The 15,044-nt window shown below is 47.0% G+C and overlaps 1 long non-coding RNA gene across 1 annotated transcript in view; it reads left to right on the top strand.

The window, feature by feature from the left end:
• The first annotated feature begins 617 nt into the window (after window positions 1–617).
• The window catches only part of LOC138504765 (uncharacterized), a 216,047-nt gene continuing 201,620 nt past the window's right edge, over window positions 618–15,044 (top strand). Inside the window, exon 1 of the long non-coding RNA XR_011279955.1 lies at window positions 618–679. This is a non-coding gene — a long non-coding RNA (uncharacterized lncRNA). The remainder of the gene's footprint in view (window positions 680–15,044) is intronic.

The raw sequence follows: 15,044 nt of genomic DNA, 5'->3' as shown, positions 1-15,044 counted from the left end.
CGGAGGGGGGGTGGGGGGCGACTAGAAACACAAACATCACTACAGTGGTTGACTTGCACTAGTTGAGCGGTTTACCTGTCCCAATGGCTCTGCCCAGTTGTGGGCTGCAAACCTTTTGATTGCCCTTCCCGTAGCAAATGCCAATCCAAACCTATCGTAATAATGCTGTCCATTGTTGTGTAAGGACAACCTTGCGTTTTCCAACACTCTGGACCCACTTTCCTTGCACTGGGATCGGATTTCCTGATCTTTAATGTGCCGGTGCTCCATGCATTTCTTATTCATATAAACGTTATGTTCCTGCTACTTCGTGTTACTAGATTTCCTTTACCTAAATGATTTTACCTATTTGATCGTAATATTCCTGAAAATCATCCAGTGATACTTGTATACCCCTTGACGTCCTGACAAAATCAGTGCATTGTGAATGCATGCATTTAATTTGGTTTATATGTGCAGGACATGTTGCTTTACAGTAACTTTATACAATTTACCAGCTACCTTAAGAAAAACAATGCTCTTACATCTTTAATGTACATTGTGGACTTTGAATATTTAATAGTTTTCACCACTAAATAAAAGTACAATCCTTTGTATTTTCTTAAAGGATGCCAAAATACAGTATGAAGAACATATCACTAAAATAATGAGGGAGAAGCAAGAACTTCAATGGCAGAATGTAAGTAATCCATTTAATGTGTGTTCTCTTTAGTGTATATTAAATCTGGCAATTATGTCATCAAAGTGTGCATCAAAGTGTACACAAGTTTCTATTGGAGAGTTTCATAAAATTCTTCAGAGGTTTGTATTCTTTCCAGATTCATACGCTTGAAACACTTCCCTGATGTAAGGAAGAGGTCTGGAGGGGATTGTTTTTTTTCCGAACTTTATCCTTTTTTTCAACTCATAATTTTTTTAAACATGCATAACAAACACAAAAATGTACGCTTTGAAATTACCAATAAATAATACCTTTAGGCTGCATCATCACAAGCGTTTCAAAACGTGTATAAATCATAAACAACCAAACAATAGGATATCACTGCTTTAAGAAGGGATGGGTAAAGTTCTGCCTCTACAAGATAAAGCATTAACTCGATAGCCACTCTAGTACATATCATACATATCATGCAGCACATAATTGCGTATTTACATTAATGCAACTCATTAGCAAAAAATGCTTCCATGTTACCCCATACATCTCTTGGTCTGATGGGAGCAGAGTGGCCCATTCCTCAGACCGTTCATGGCAATAAATCAAATCTTTCATTATTGTCACTGTTTTTGGCACAATATTCCTGCCCCAATGCGTGGCAACACATCACCAGACCACAATCGATGACAGATTTAGAAACTGTGTCCTACAGATGGATTTCGAACTGAATAGCCCAAATAACCACAGCGTTGGATCAAGTGGCACCCCGACCCCCATTAATTTTTTTTAACCCTTTCTCTGACCCTACACCAAAATGACTTTATATAAGCACACCCCCATGCCAGATAAACAAAGTCAACCTGGTCTCATGCACAGCTGTCCATTTATCTACCACCTCTGGGATATAGAAATGCAAAGGGCACTGATTCACGGAATGTTTTCCGATGGGATTGCGCCATTATAAAACATTTCTGTGAATCATTGCCAAAGTGTGTGTTGTATGATACAACTGATGAGGAAATTTGAAATGTATTAATCTACATCTATAATTCAGTGAGATAGCACTGGATTGTCTGCAGGCCCATTGAATACTTTGCATCCGTGAGTTCTGTATCTTACTGTATATTTTAGAGAAAAGGTGCACTCTATTGGTTATAATGAAATGGACAACCTCTGAAACCCCAGGTTCAAAAGGGCAACCTAGACTATGGTCCTTAAGTGCAAGTTTTAATCTATAGTATAAGAAAATATTTCAACTATTAACAATACCCCTCTTCGTAAGTGTTCAGTGTGATAAACTCTCCCTCTACAAACAAGTGCCCCATTACATCGATTCAAGGGTTCTCAAATTGAGTTTGGAGTTGTTTATCAAACGTTATGGGCAGAGGGGGCCACCAGGAGGCACGCAGGTGACAGTAGCCTGAAAGCACAGCTGCGTCACCCAGGCCGTTCTAAGTGTTTTTGCCCCCACTTGTAGCCCCCCAGGTGACAGAAAGACCCCAGAGGTGAGCATTTGAGCCCGAGGAAATCGCGGCCGGCAAAGAGGAGATTCAACTCCCCCTCTTGCCGGTGCAAGACCGAGACAGAAGGGACGAGCTGCGGGACGCAGAGACACCGGAGATTCAGCAGTCCCGACATGGAGGGGGGCCGCCCAGGACCCGCACCCCCTTCCTGAGACAGAGGTAAGAAGGTGGGTCGGGTTTGCCCCCGACGCACAGGTCCATCAGCGGCATTCCACCCCCCGCCCTCACCAGCATTGAGGTGAATAGGCCCAGACCAGATCTGGGGCCTGGAGAGACACAGCGGGGGCTCTCCAGAGACTCCGCCGGACGTCAGAGGCAGCAGGCCGCCGAGCACCTTATTTGGTGACTCGCAGCTGGAGCCCCCAGCAGCTTGAAGAGAGGGGATAGCTCGTGGATTGAGGAACGACCCGGGGCTGCACTGTGATCAGGTACGGCACAAAGAGCAGATATAAGACCATAGAGGGTCCATAAAGAGAGCACACTGATCAGGAGGGGGGGTGACCGCTTGGCCCACCCGGGCACCGGGGGTCCCATCTGAATTTCCTTCTGCTGGAGGTGGCTACGAGCACGGAATACTTGGGAGTACTGAACATTTGGGCCCGCCTGCTGTGTGGGTGGCCAGAGTCAGATGATTACTACGGCCCGGGAAGGAGGATGCAGGTCAGCCAAACAGAATAAATGCCCTGGAGGTGTGGGCCCCCAATAAAGGAGCTGTGTGCCCACCTTCCGGGGTGCTGAGTCCAGGGGTGGTGCAGTGTTCTGAAGGGCCTGGCTGGACAGCTGAGGGCTGCAACGGAGCATCAGTGGTGGCGTGCTGCCGGTCCTCCCGGTAGTAGCGGAAAGACCTGGATTAGCAGGTAGAGACTGGGTACGGACTCTGACGGCAGGGGTGCTCCGCAGAACCATGGGGCCACGCAGGTGATTCCAAATTGGGCCCATAATAGGAGGTATACTACTGGAGGTGTGAGCCCCCAGTCCTGGGGCCTGTACCCGCCTCCCTGGCGTTGGGGCCCCCGGAAGGGTCCCGCTGCTGCAGTGAACAGTGTGGAGCATTGGTGGCACCGGTGAACTGAGCCCCACATGAGATTTGGAGTGGTGCTTTGGGCAGAGCTCCGAAATAGTGGAACAGAGCAGATCCATCAGGGGACGGAAGTGGCCCCAGCTTCATAATAGCAATTAGGGGTCTGTGGGAGAGGTGTGGGCCCCCGAACACGGGGTGTGTGCCCGCCCTATCCCCGGGACGTAGACTTTAAACCCCCCTGCAGGTGGCAGAGAGAATCACTCCTCTTGGACGACACACAGGCTGACGGTTTCCCATTGAAGGGGATCCCGTGGACAGGGGAGGGCCCGGACATACTGTACCCTCTGGTGGAAAGGAAGAGGAAGGGGAAGGACCTCATCAGAGTTCCCCAACCGGGCCCAAGGTTACATGGAAGCCAGAACAAAGCTGGCCGAATTTGTGTACCCAGGAAGACCGGATCCCACGGCTCACCCTGAATCACAGAAGATGGAGACCGGGGGAGAGTACTCAATGGCGACCAAGAGAGATGTTGCATCCCTTCTCGACTTAATTAGGAGTATGTATCAGGATCTTCTATCCAATCAGACAGGAATTCACGTTTCTCACCTGATTCATCCTGACTACTTGACGAGGATTCCTTATTTCATCCTATCTTCTTCTTTTTAGAGGGCTTTTTCTTTTTGAAGAGGTACGACCTGTCTCGAAGGGAAGCCACTATGTCTAATGAGGAAAACAGGTGGACTAGTGGCCCCTTACCCGAGACAGCCAATCAGGGGAAAAGCCTGTGTTGGCAGAAAAACCCCTGATAGGATTTGGTGTGATAGAGGTACAATTTGGAGTCCCAGGTAAAATAAGAGATCCGGAGGTGAGAGAAAGAAAGTCCTGGGGATTCTAAGGCAGGGAGAGTTCCGACTTAGTGCAGGATGAGAAGCCAGGAGAGCACAGAGGCAACAGGGAACCAGTAGCCACAAGGGAGAGACAAGCGCAGAGAGCTTGGAGCCCCTCGGGAAGCCAAAAGGAAACCCTGAGAAGAGAGAGCAGCTGAGAGCCTGGGGAAACCCAGAGAGCTGGTCGAGAGCTGGGAGGAACTGGCAGAGCCAAGTAGAGCAAGCTACACGCGAGAGCAGAGTAGCCGGCGGCCGAGGTGAAGGTGTGACAGCAAGCGGAGGAAAGGAGCACAGGAAAGCTTTCTAGAAGCGCGGGGCACCAAAACTAGCGCGTAACCCATAAGAAACCAAGTGGGTTGCAACGCGCCGAACCAGAGGAGACAGAAAGCATTTATCTGATGTGGCAGCCATGATGAAAATCGCTAAACCGCTACTGTGTGTTCGGGAAGGAACATAACGTGCAGTTGAATAGCGGTCCTTCCATTGAACCCAAAGTCGCCACGGCTTGCCGTGCATGACAGTATGCCTCCTAGGCCTGCCGGTGCCCAGCTTGCCTGGATGAAACAGGTGAAATCTTTGCAACAGTCGAGGTTCATGCACATAGGAGCTGGGTTCCCACGAGTTTTCCAAGAGTGGGTAGCTGTAGAGAATTGAATGCTGTCTCGCGGCGGTCGCGCGTGCTCTCTTGTTATACTTGGAATGAGAGTCGCGTGACCGCAGCGGACAGTTGGTGGTTTGAAACGAAGTTGAGCCCTGCAGCTATTAGGGCACCGGCGAGCTCCGTTAAATAAAGGACTTACCGGCTTTCGGAGTGTGGCCTCCATTCTTTCAAGTGGCGACGAGGAGGGCACACGGAGCTCGCCGCGGAGCATGGCGACGTCTCCCTCAGGACCGCAACGCAGAACGCGTCGTCCGCGGCACGGAGAGCAGGCCCTGCGACAGGCAGAGCGGCCTGCGAAGAGGTGGGGGCCTGCAGAGGCACTGTCTCTGCGGCACCTCGGAGCGTGGCGCTGCAGGGGGGCGGTCTCCCCGCCTCTACTCCGAGCGAGCAGCCACATAAGGAAAAGCTGCTCCTCTTGGAGGGTGCCGCCCACTCTCCCTCTCGTTGGACAAGAAGGTGTTGAGCAGGGAGAGGGGGGCTAGGGCACAGCCAGGGGGGAGGCACATCTGAGAGTAAGCTCAGGGCCAACAAGAGGCCATCATAAGAAGGGAGTGTGCCTTAGGATATTGAAGTCACTGCAGAGGGGACGGTGCTTCACACAAGGCTGTGTTGCAGGAACATACATATAGACAGTGAACCTGCACCATCTACACTGAAGAGTTGCTTAAGAGCATTTAAGCACAGAAGGACTGACAAATACTAAGAAGATAAGGGGAAGAACAGTGAATAGGATTGGAGATATAAGCCAGTGCATTAGCGCATTTGGTGATATTTGGTGTAAATAGGACACCAGACACAAAAAGATGGCTGCAGCTAGTATGTCACCCCCGCCACCGTTCCTGTCAGAACCTGGCGCTCCACCTATAAGGTGGGACAGGTGGAAGAAGTTGTTTGACACGTACCTGATTGCAATTGGAGGGGACAAGTTCGCAGCGGCGAGAAAAGAGGCGATCCTGCTGCACAATTTGGGAACTGAAGGTAGAAGTGTCTATGATGGATTACCTGATCTTCCACAGCAAGGCCAAGGGGAGGTGGACCAATATTCCATGGCGGGAAGGAAGTTTGAAGTTCATTTTGAAGCCAAGAAAAACATAACATTTGAGAGACACAAGTTCTTCCAAAGGATACAAGACCCACAGGAGCCGGTGGAAAATGTTATTGCGGCGTTGAGGTCTCTTAGTCATACGTGTGAATTTGGGCTACTCACTGACTCTCTCATAAGGGACCAATTGGTTCGTTGCACGAATAATATAAAAATACAAGAGAGGCTATTATCTAAAGATGCATCACTGGAGTCGGCCATAGACATGGCATGAAGTATGGAACAGACCCATAAATATATGACCACTATGAAGGGAGACAAGTCGGAAGGAGAAGTGGCTGCGGTGAAGGGATTTCGTAAGGGAGTCCCCAACAAGGAAATCAAGTGCTACAAATGTGGGAGTAACCATTATATTTCCACAAGCATGTTTTGTCCAGCCAGAAATATCTTGTGTCTGAAATGCAAGAAGAAAGGTCATTTTGCGAGAGTTTGCCGTGAATCAGGGACAGTGCAGAGCATTGAAGCAGGTGGAAGAGTGCCTGAACAAGGAGAAGATCTGGAAATGGGAAGGAGCAACCAGACGAAGCATGTGCTGGAAGTAACAGAGGTCTCAAGCAAGGGAGGTGCGCCTACAGATGTATTCATGGTCAATGGAAGAGTGGTGACAATGAAGGTGGACAGTTGCTCACCATGGACATTGATGTCAAAAGCGACATTTCTGAGTTGTATGCAAGGAGACGTGAGACAATTGAAGAAGCACAACATAGAACCCTATGCGTATGGAAACGTGAGAATTGAAATTGTAGGGATGTTCCAGGCTTCCATTAAATATAAAGGGAGGAGCTGTGAATCAGAGGTGTATGTTATCCAAGAAGGTTCTTCACTCCTAGGATGGGGTGAACAGTGGAAGTTGGGAATTAGAATACAGGCGAACGCGGAGAGACCAGTTGATGTAGCTGAACTGAAGGACAGATGGGAAAAGGATTATCCCATGGTGTTTCGTGAGGAACTAGGGATGTTGAAAGGATTTGAACACGAGATTCAGCTCAAGGCAGGGGCCAGTCCGAAAGTGCACAGGGTGAGGCCGGTACCTCATGGGTTAAGTGAGAAACTCAAAGCAGAAGTGGAGTCGTTACTCCAAAGGGGAGTAATAAAGAAGAGTGAAAGCTCAGAATGGCTATCGCCGGTAGTAGTAGCGGCTAAGGCCAATGGAGATATTAGACTATGTGTGGATCTGCGAGATCTGAACAGGAACATCTTAGTGGATAGACATCCTCTACCGATAATAGGTGACAAGCTATCAGTACTGAACAATGCCAAAGTGTTTTCTGTCATTGACCTTTCTCAAGCATACCATCAGATTCCGCTGAAGGAGGATTGTCAACACTTGACGGCATTTATCACAGTGTTTGGTTCATTCAAATACTGTAGGATGCCATTTGGGCTTGCCTCGGCGGCAGCCGTATTCCAAAGGGTCATGGAGACGGTGTTGAGTGGAGTAAAGAACATTATTGTGTTCCAGGACGATGTGCTGATCTATGCTAGTTCTACTGAAGAACATGATGAGGTGTTGAAACAGGTGTTGAACAGATTGAGTGAGGCAGGGTTGACAGTGAAGAGGAGCTGTAAGATTGCGGTACACAGGGTGGAGTATCTGGGACATGAGATTGATGAGCAAGAGGTGAGGCATAAGAAGAATTTGGTGGAAGCAGTGAAATGTGCACCTGTGCCAAAAGATAAAGAGCAGGTGAAATCATTTTTAGGTTTGGCCGAATATTGTCATAGGGTTGTAAAGGATTTTGCCAAAGGGTCAATTCCCCTCAGAATGTTACTCAAGAAGGGAGTGAAATTTGAATGGTCCGCTGAATGTGATGTGGCTTTTGAGTGTATTAAGCAAGCAGTGGGTGAGGCACCATCCATAGGTAGATTTGACCCTAAGGACAAGATTGTTTTGGTAGTAGATGCGAGCATGTTGGGACTGGGTGCGACATTGGTGCAGTGCGACAGAGACAATACTGAGAGAGTTATAGCATTTGCGTCTAGGACGCTGAGAGGGGCAGAGAGCAAATATTCAATTATTGAAAGAGAAACGTTGGCCATGGTCTGGGCGGTAAATCATTTTAAGTATTTCTTGTGGGGGAGGAGAATTATTGTCAGGTCGGACCACAAGCCCATGGTTCAGATGTTTGAGAGGGGAAGATGGGCCATGGGTTCTCCAAGAATAAGCAGGTGGGGTTTGGGACTCCAAAACTTTAACTTGGATGTGAGCTATTTGCCAGGGAAGCGAAATGTTGTGGCAGACTGCCTACCCAGACTGCCACTCAGGGGTGAACCTATGGAAGATAGAGAGATGGAGGAGGAGTCAGTAGTAGCAGAATTACAAGGTGCAGTTGATAAGGAAGAATGGGCACAAGAAGAAAATTCTGATGAGGATCTCAAGCTATTCAAATGTTGGACAGTGAGGGGGTGGCCAGCAAAAAAGGACTTGGATTGTAAATTCAATACTTGGTGGGAAGTGAAAAATGAGTTGAACCTATGTGATGATAGGTTAAGGAGAGGGAGGTGCATTGTTCCTCCTCCTTCCCTTAGGTCGGTACTGGTTGAGCTGGCTCATCAGGGGCATCCTGGAGAAGCGGCTATGAAGAGGAAATTGAGGCAGAATTATTGGTGGCCGGGAATTGGTAGGAGTGCGGAAAGGTATGTCAAGGATTGCATGATTTGCCAAACAAGTGACAAATGCAGAGTGGTGAGGGAAGCTCTGTTGATTCCCAATGTGATACCAGACCAGCCGTGGAGCAAGTTAGCGGTGGACATAATGGGTCCTGTAGCGGGTCTGGGAGAAGGCTTGACGTTTGTGTTTGTTGTGGTGGATTTTCATTCCAAATGGTTTGAGTGGGAAGCTGTAAAGCAAGTCACGGCAAAGGAGTTGATTGGTTTCTTGGAAAAGGTTTTTCTTAAGGAAGGAGTACCTGTTGAAATCGTGTCTGATAATGGGGTGCAATTTGTGTCTGGGGCAATGAAAAAGTTTCTTGCGGGATACAGTATAAAACACACAAGAACTGCCTTGTATAATCCTAAAACTAATGGACTTGTTGAAAGAGTAAACAGGTACATAAAAGGGGGCCTGCAGATGGCCATGAAATCGAGACAACCATGGAGGGAATTATTAAGGATGCTGACATGGAATTATGTCACTACGCCACATTCTGTGACAGGTGTATCTCCATTTGTTTCGATGAAAGGAAGGGAACCTGGGACAAGGCTTTGTCCAGGATGGCTGGGAATGGCCAAAGTGGTTAATGTTGATCGGGATCACATTATGAAACTCATTACATTGAGTCAGGAAAGAAATAAGGAACTGTTTGATGACAGGATGAGAGTGAAGGAACAAGAATGGAAGGTTGGGGAAAAAGTATATGAAAAAATCCCAGACTAGTGAACAAATGTGTGGAAAGTAGATTCCTGGGACCGAAGAAGATATGTGCAGTAAAAAGTAATGTGGTCATTTTGGAGGGAGGTGAGGTTTGGTCGAAAGGAAGGTTGGCGAGAGTGGGTGATGGGGAAGAGAGTAAATTTGATGAACAGTTGAGAGCTGTGGAGGAGGATAATCATAAATTGAATGAGGAGATGAAAGGAAGGGTGCCTGATGAGAACAAGAAGAATAAAGGTGGGAGAGTCAAAGAAGATTCTTCACATAGGGCTAGATCTAAGCCGGGGTGAATGAGGGATTATGAAACTTGATACTGATATGTTGCTCATGTCATGTGTAGGCTGCGCACTACTGTTTAACTTTCTATTCTTTCCAGTTCAGGCAAATTCTCTGATATTACTGATTTGTCGCTTTGGTTAAGTTTTTTCGTTACTGTTATGAGCATTATAAAGTAAATTATTTGCTCTGTTTGAGGGGGAAGATGTGTAGAGAATTGTATGCTGTCTCGCGGCGGTCGCGCGTGCTCTCTTGTTATACTTGGAATGAGAGTCGCGTGACCGCAGCGGACAGTTGGTGGTTTGAAACAAAGTTGAGCCCTGCAGCTATTAGGGCACCGGCGAGCTCCGTTAAATAAAGGACTTACCGGCTTTCGGAGTGTGGCCTCCATTCTTTCAGTAGCCTTTCCACTGCACCAGATACCCCAGTCTGCCTCTCCGATATCTTGAGTCCCAGATTCGAAACACTTTGTATTCTTTGGGTTGAGAGAGGGTCGGAAGTTTATGTCTCGTTGGCTGGCGACTGAATGGATCAGGTACCCATGAGCGCAAAAGTGAGGCATGAAACACTGGGTGTAGGCGACAGAGAGTCTTAGGTAGCTTGAGTCTGAAGGCTACAGGATTGACCTTAGCTGAAATCTCATATGGTCCTATGTAGCGAGGTGACAACTTGGATGGATGAACCCATCTCGGTAGGAATTTGGTAGACAACCAGTCTTTGGAACCTGCTTCCCAATCCGGCACCTCTCTTCAGTGAAGGTCGGCTTGGAGTTTGTTCCTCTTCTTACCTAGAAGTGTATTGGGTACCTTGGTCGGATATGATGCATTCCGGCAGACCGTGCAGACAGAATATTTCTTTGCAAAACACCATGGCCATCTCTGAAGCCGTTGGTAAACTTGGGAGAGGTGTGAAGTGTGCCATTTTAGAAAAAGAATCGACTGTTACCATGATAACTGTACATCCCTGGGAGAGAGGAAGATCGACCATAAAATCCGTTAAGACCTGACTCCATGGCCTTGAAGGTACTGGACTCTGTTCCTGTATTCCTATGGGTCTTTGTGTGCTGTATTTACTCTGAGCACACAGCGAACAAGCTTTTGTGTAATCCTTGACATCAGATCGAAGTGCTGGCCACCAGAAATTTAGTTGGATAAGTTTGGTTGTGTTGCAGAACCCTCTGTGACCGGCCACCCAACCATCATGACACCAGGAGAGAACCTACTGGTGCAATGATTCCTTGGGAACAGTCGGTTGTTAACAAAGATCAAGCCTTCTCTTCTTTCGACATTGAATCTCTTGGTCTTGTCGAGTTCTGGAGGTGTCGTCACAGAGGCTTCCTTGACTTCTTGGAGGAAAGATGTCACCAGAATTACAAATCTGTTTCTTCGGAACAGATATTCCTGCAGGGTTTCTGAGGAGGAATCGGTGTTATATTGTCTTGACAAGGCATCCGCGAGGATGTTTTGGCTTCCTGGAATGTATGAGATGGTAGAGGCATATTGGGCAAAGAAATGCACCCACCTAACTTGGCATTCCATCTGTTGCAGGACTTTAAGGTTCCTGTGATCGGTGCAGATTATGAATGGATGTGAACTTCCTTGTAGTAGATGGCTCCATTCCTCACGGGCTAGCTTAATTGCCAAGAGTTCCCTCTCAATGACCGAGTCCTTAGTTTGACTTTGGGTTAAGGTCTTGGATAAATAGGCCACTATAGTAGAGAAGCAGCAGAAATGTTGGACGCTCCATTCAGGAGCTGCAAGCCACGATTAGGACCTTGCCCCCAGGCAAACCTCCTGGAGCAGATGGTCTACCGAGCCAATTCTATAAGGAGTTTGCAGATAAATTGGTACTGACGCTCCTTGAAATGTTGAATGAGGCGCATGAGGTGGGCGTACTCCCCATGAGCTTAAGAGAATCTGTCATACTTGTACCCAAACCAAATAAATCACAAATGGAATGCGGCTCCTACAGACCCCTATCGATGGTAAATCCGGATAGTAAAATACTCAGTGCTATACTGGCAAACAGACTTAGAGGTGTGATTGGAAGTTTAATACACCCAGACCAGAAGAGATACCTCCTGATGCATGCAACGCTTAAATCATATAATTGATCGACCTGAATCCATGGAAGAGCATTATGCGGGGCACCATTGAACGCTGTCCAATGGTTTGACTCCGTCAAATGGGAGTGGATGTATGCCACCCTCCAACGGTTTGGCATTGGGCAAGGTTACCTGCAGTGGGTTAAATTGGTCTTCACTGCACCCAGAGCCAGAGTAAGAATGGGTCGCTGCATTTCTGGTGGATGGGAGCTTGAAAAAAGCACCAGGCAGGAATGCCTGTTTTCCCCAATGCTTTTTATTCTTACAATGGAAACAATTGCAGCGTTCGTCAAGGAAGGATACGTGGATGCAGGCATATACATAGATGGGGATGTTGCATGTGATCTCCATGTATGCAGACAATATGCTGCTCTACGTAGAGTGGCCAGAGATCAATTTACAATATGTATTAGACGTTCTGGATTGTTTTGCCGAACTCTCAGGCATCACTATCAGCCGAGAGAAATCGTGCCTGTTGCCACTGGCAGGTTTAAGGAAGAGGGGAAAGGAGCAACTCCCTGCCCTGGTACTTAAGTGATCCATTGACACCTTTAGATATTTAGGTGTTGACATACATCATGATGTCAGGGCTGAGCATGACCGCAACACGCAAGGCGCCCTGGACAAAGTGACAAAATCCATGAGCTTTTGGAGCCTGCTGCCTCTATCGTTGATGGGTAGGGCAGCGTTCTTGAAAATGGTGGTTCTCCCACAGCTATTATACTACTAAGTAAACATACCCTATTATATACTTTAGCATTTCTTACGTAATTTGGACACTATAATTAAGGTGGAAGGGGAGCAGACACAGGATTGCCTTAAACACACTCGAGAGAACCTACGAAGCGGCAGAGATCAGGATACCCCAGTTTGAATTATATTTTCCAGCCGGACAGCTACAGTTCGCAGCCGGCTGGCTGGCAGACAAACCTACACTGGACACAGCACTCCTACAGCCTACTGTGGGGCGCTATTACTTGAAAGAGATTTCATGGGTGCACAGATCACATCTTGGAAAGCCCCTGCTCCTTCTGGTTTTAGGTAAACAACTGTGATGCAGGGCTTGGAAAGACCCCTTTTCCCCTCAGATGCCTCTAGCGGCCATAATAGCCGGGAATCAGCAATTTGTATTGGGAATCTGCAGACATTGGGAAAGTGGTGGTGTTTTCACTGTAGGCGACCTGCTCCAAGATGGGAAATTGGAAGACTTTAAGATTTTAGAAGTGCAGACTGGCATATGCAAAGGGAAATTCCTATTTTATCTAAACTTGACACGCACAATTGAACGGAGATGGCTAGACCTCCGGGTGGGCCTCGAATGTCACACTAAGGTAGAAAAAAATATATGATAAGACGGAAGGAGGACACGAGGTGTCAAGACTTTACAAGTTATTTCTGGCTGGCCTGTGTGTGCCGGCCGTGAGGGTGCAGACCAAGTGGGAATCGGACCTATATAGGCCTTTCACAGATGCTGAATGGGCACAAGTAATGCTATATCCGAAACAGGTCTCTAGAAACACCAGATTGAAACTCGCACAACTGTACATAACCCATAGAGCATATTTGACAACCCACAAGATCATCCAGTTCAAAGGGGCAGATAGACAATGTTGTCCCAGATGCCGGGAAGGAAACCCGGCATGTTGCACATGTTCTCGTCTTGTCGGACAATACAGAGGTACTGGGCAGAGATTGTTACCCTTACTGCAACTCAGTCCTGCGCAATTTGCACCGGATCGCGAGTTGCTGCGGGGAGGGTTAAATCCCCATTCCCACTGGGTTCATTGGACCCAATGTGGGTTTCATGGTGCTATTAGCGCCTCGCTAATGGTGCCAAAAATGGCCGGAAAGGGAAGATTTTTACCTCAAGCAAAAAGCTTGAGGTAAAACTCCCACTTTCTGCCCAACTTGAGATTGGGCAGAGCAGCAAATGTGGCGTTAATAGCGTTACCGCCGCATTTTACCGCTCCACCCAACTCCTGATGAGGGCCAAAGTGGCCAGGGGTGGGGTAAATTTGGACATTGGGTCTCCAGAAGCATGTTTAATGGGTGTGTTTCCACAGCAGCGCAAAACATATTGGTAAAATTAAGGAGCTCGCCCCTGCATGCTGGCCAAATGCAGAATCACGATGGCCTGGAAGTCTGTGGATGGCCACAAGGTCGAAGCATGGTGGAAGGACTTACATAGGTGGGCAATAGCCGAGTCTGTTGTCTGTCCTAGGGCAATATATCGAGTGCTTAGGGAAACAAGCGATGACATCACAGCTTCAAATGGGCTAACACATACATTGTTTGCGCATCTGGCTGATGCACCAGAGGAGCACAGGCCGACCCAAAATAAAAACGGTTGTGCTGTAACACAGAAGCTAGAGGACAACACAAAGGGACATACATGAGGACAATGGCAAAGTTTACAAGTTAGGGGGCGAGGGATGGGTTACATATAAACAGGAGGTTAATATTCTCGTTTAATTATGTCACAGATGCTCTTGAATACTTCTATGCATAAGATGTAATGTATTAAAAAGACACAACAAAATAAAAAAATAGGTATCAAAACAAGCGAGAACTAGAGTTGGTAAAATCAAGGAACCTTTGTGATAACTCATTACTGTTCCAAACTCAGCCTAAGTGCACTTTAATTGATCACAATTTAGGCAAGAGGATTCTAGTAACACGCCCGTTTGAATGTGATTTCTTTGAATAGTGTTACTGTACAGTGGTCAAATAACTGCTGAGCATATGTTTGAGAACAATGTAAAGTGTCCTTTTTGCACTAGATGTTTGGAGTCAATGTTGCACTTTTTTAATCTGTCCGACATATGAACGGTACAGGAAAAGGATACGAAAACCAACACTGCAAGAAGAAGGATGTGCTCTCTTGTTTTGCTTGGGACACACACACTGAAAGCAACACTTGCATTTAGTATAGTATTAAGTATTAGATACATTGGAATGAAGGGCTTGATTAAAGCCCTATTTAAATACATTTATACCTAGTACATTTCTCATAAAATAGTTATAGCTGGAGGTTTTATGCTTTGCTGTATCTAAATATTGTATTTTTTGGGTGTATTGTTCAGACTGGAAATGCTTTTATTGATGTCTTTTTTAAATTATGAATGATGCTATTTCATGTGTTCCTGATTTCGTGGGCGCTTTGGTTCTCCCGAAATGAAGATTTTTCTGACTGACTGATTGGTCAGTGGAAGCAGGCGGTCATGAGCTATCTAAACACAGCCCAAATCGTCTAATCAAAATGTAGCCCACATTCTGCTGCCGTGTAAACTGCAGGCCCCGTCTACCACATGACTCTTCTCAGAGGGAGTTCTCTGCATGGCAGATGCATTTTCTGTCTAGGGGATTTTTTAGAAATGTTTGCAAATGTGTATTTTTAAATGCATTCTTTATTTTAAAAGTACAAAAGTGCATTCAGATGCGAAGG

This window comes from Ambystoma mexicanum, chromosome 11, assembly GCF_040938575.1.
Source record: "Ambystoma mexicanum isolate Mex_15411 chromosome 11, UKY_AmexF1_1, whole genome shotgun sequence".
Taxonomy (NCBI): domain Eukaryota; kingdom Metazoa; phylum Chordata; class Amphibia; order Caudata; family Ambystomatidae; genus Ambystoma; species Ambystoma mexicanum.
This window is presented reverse-complemented; position numbering and strand designations above follow the sequence as displayed.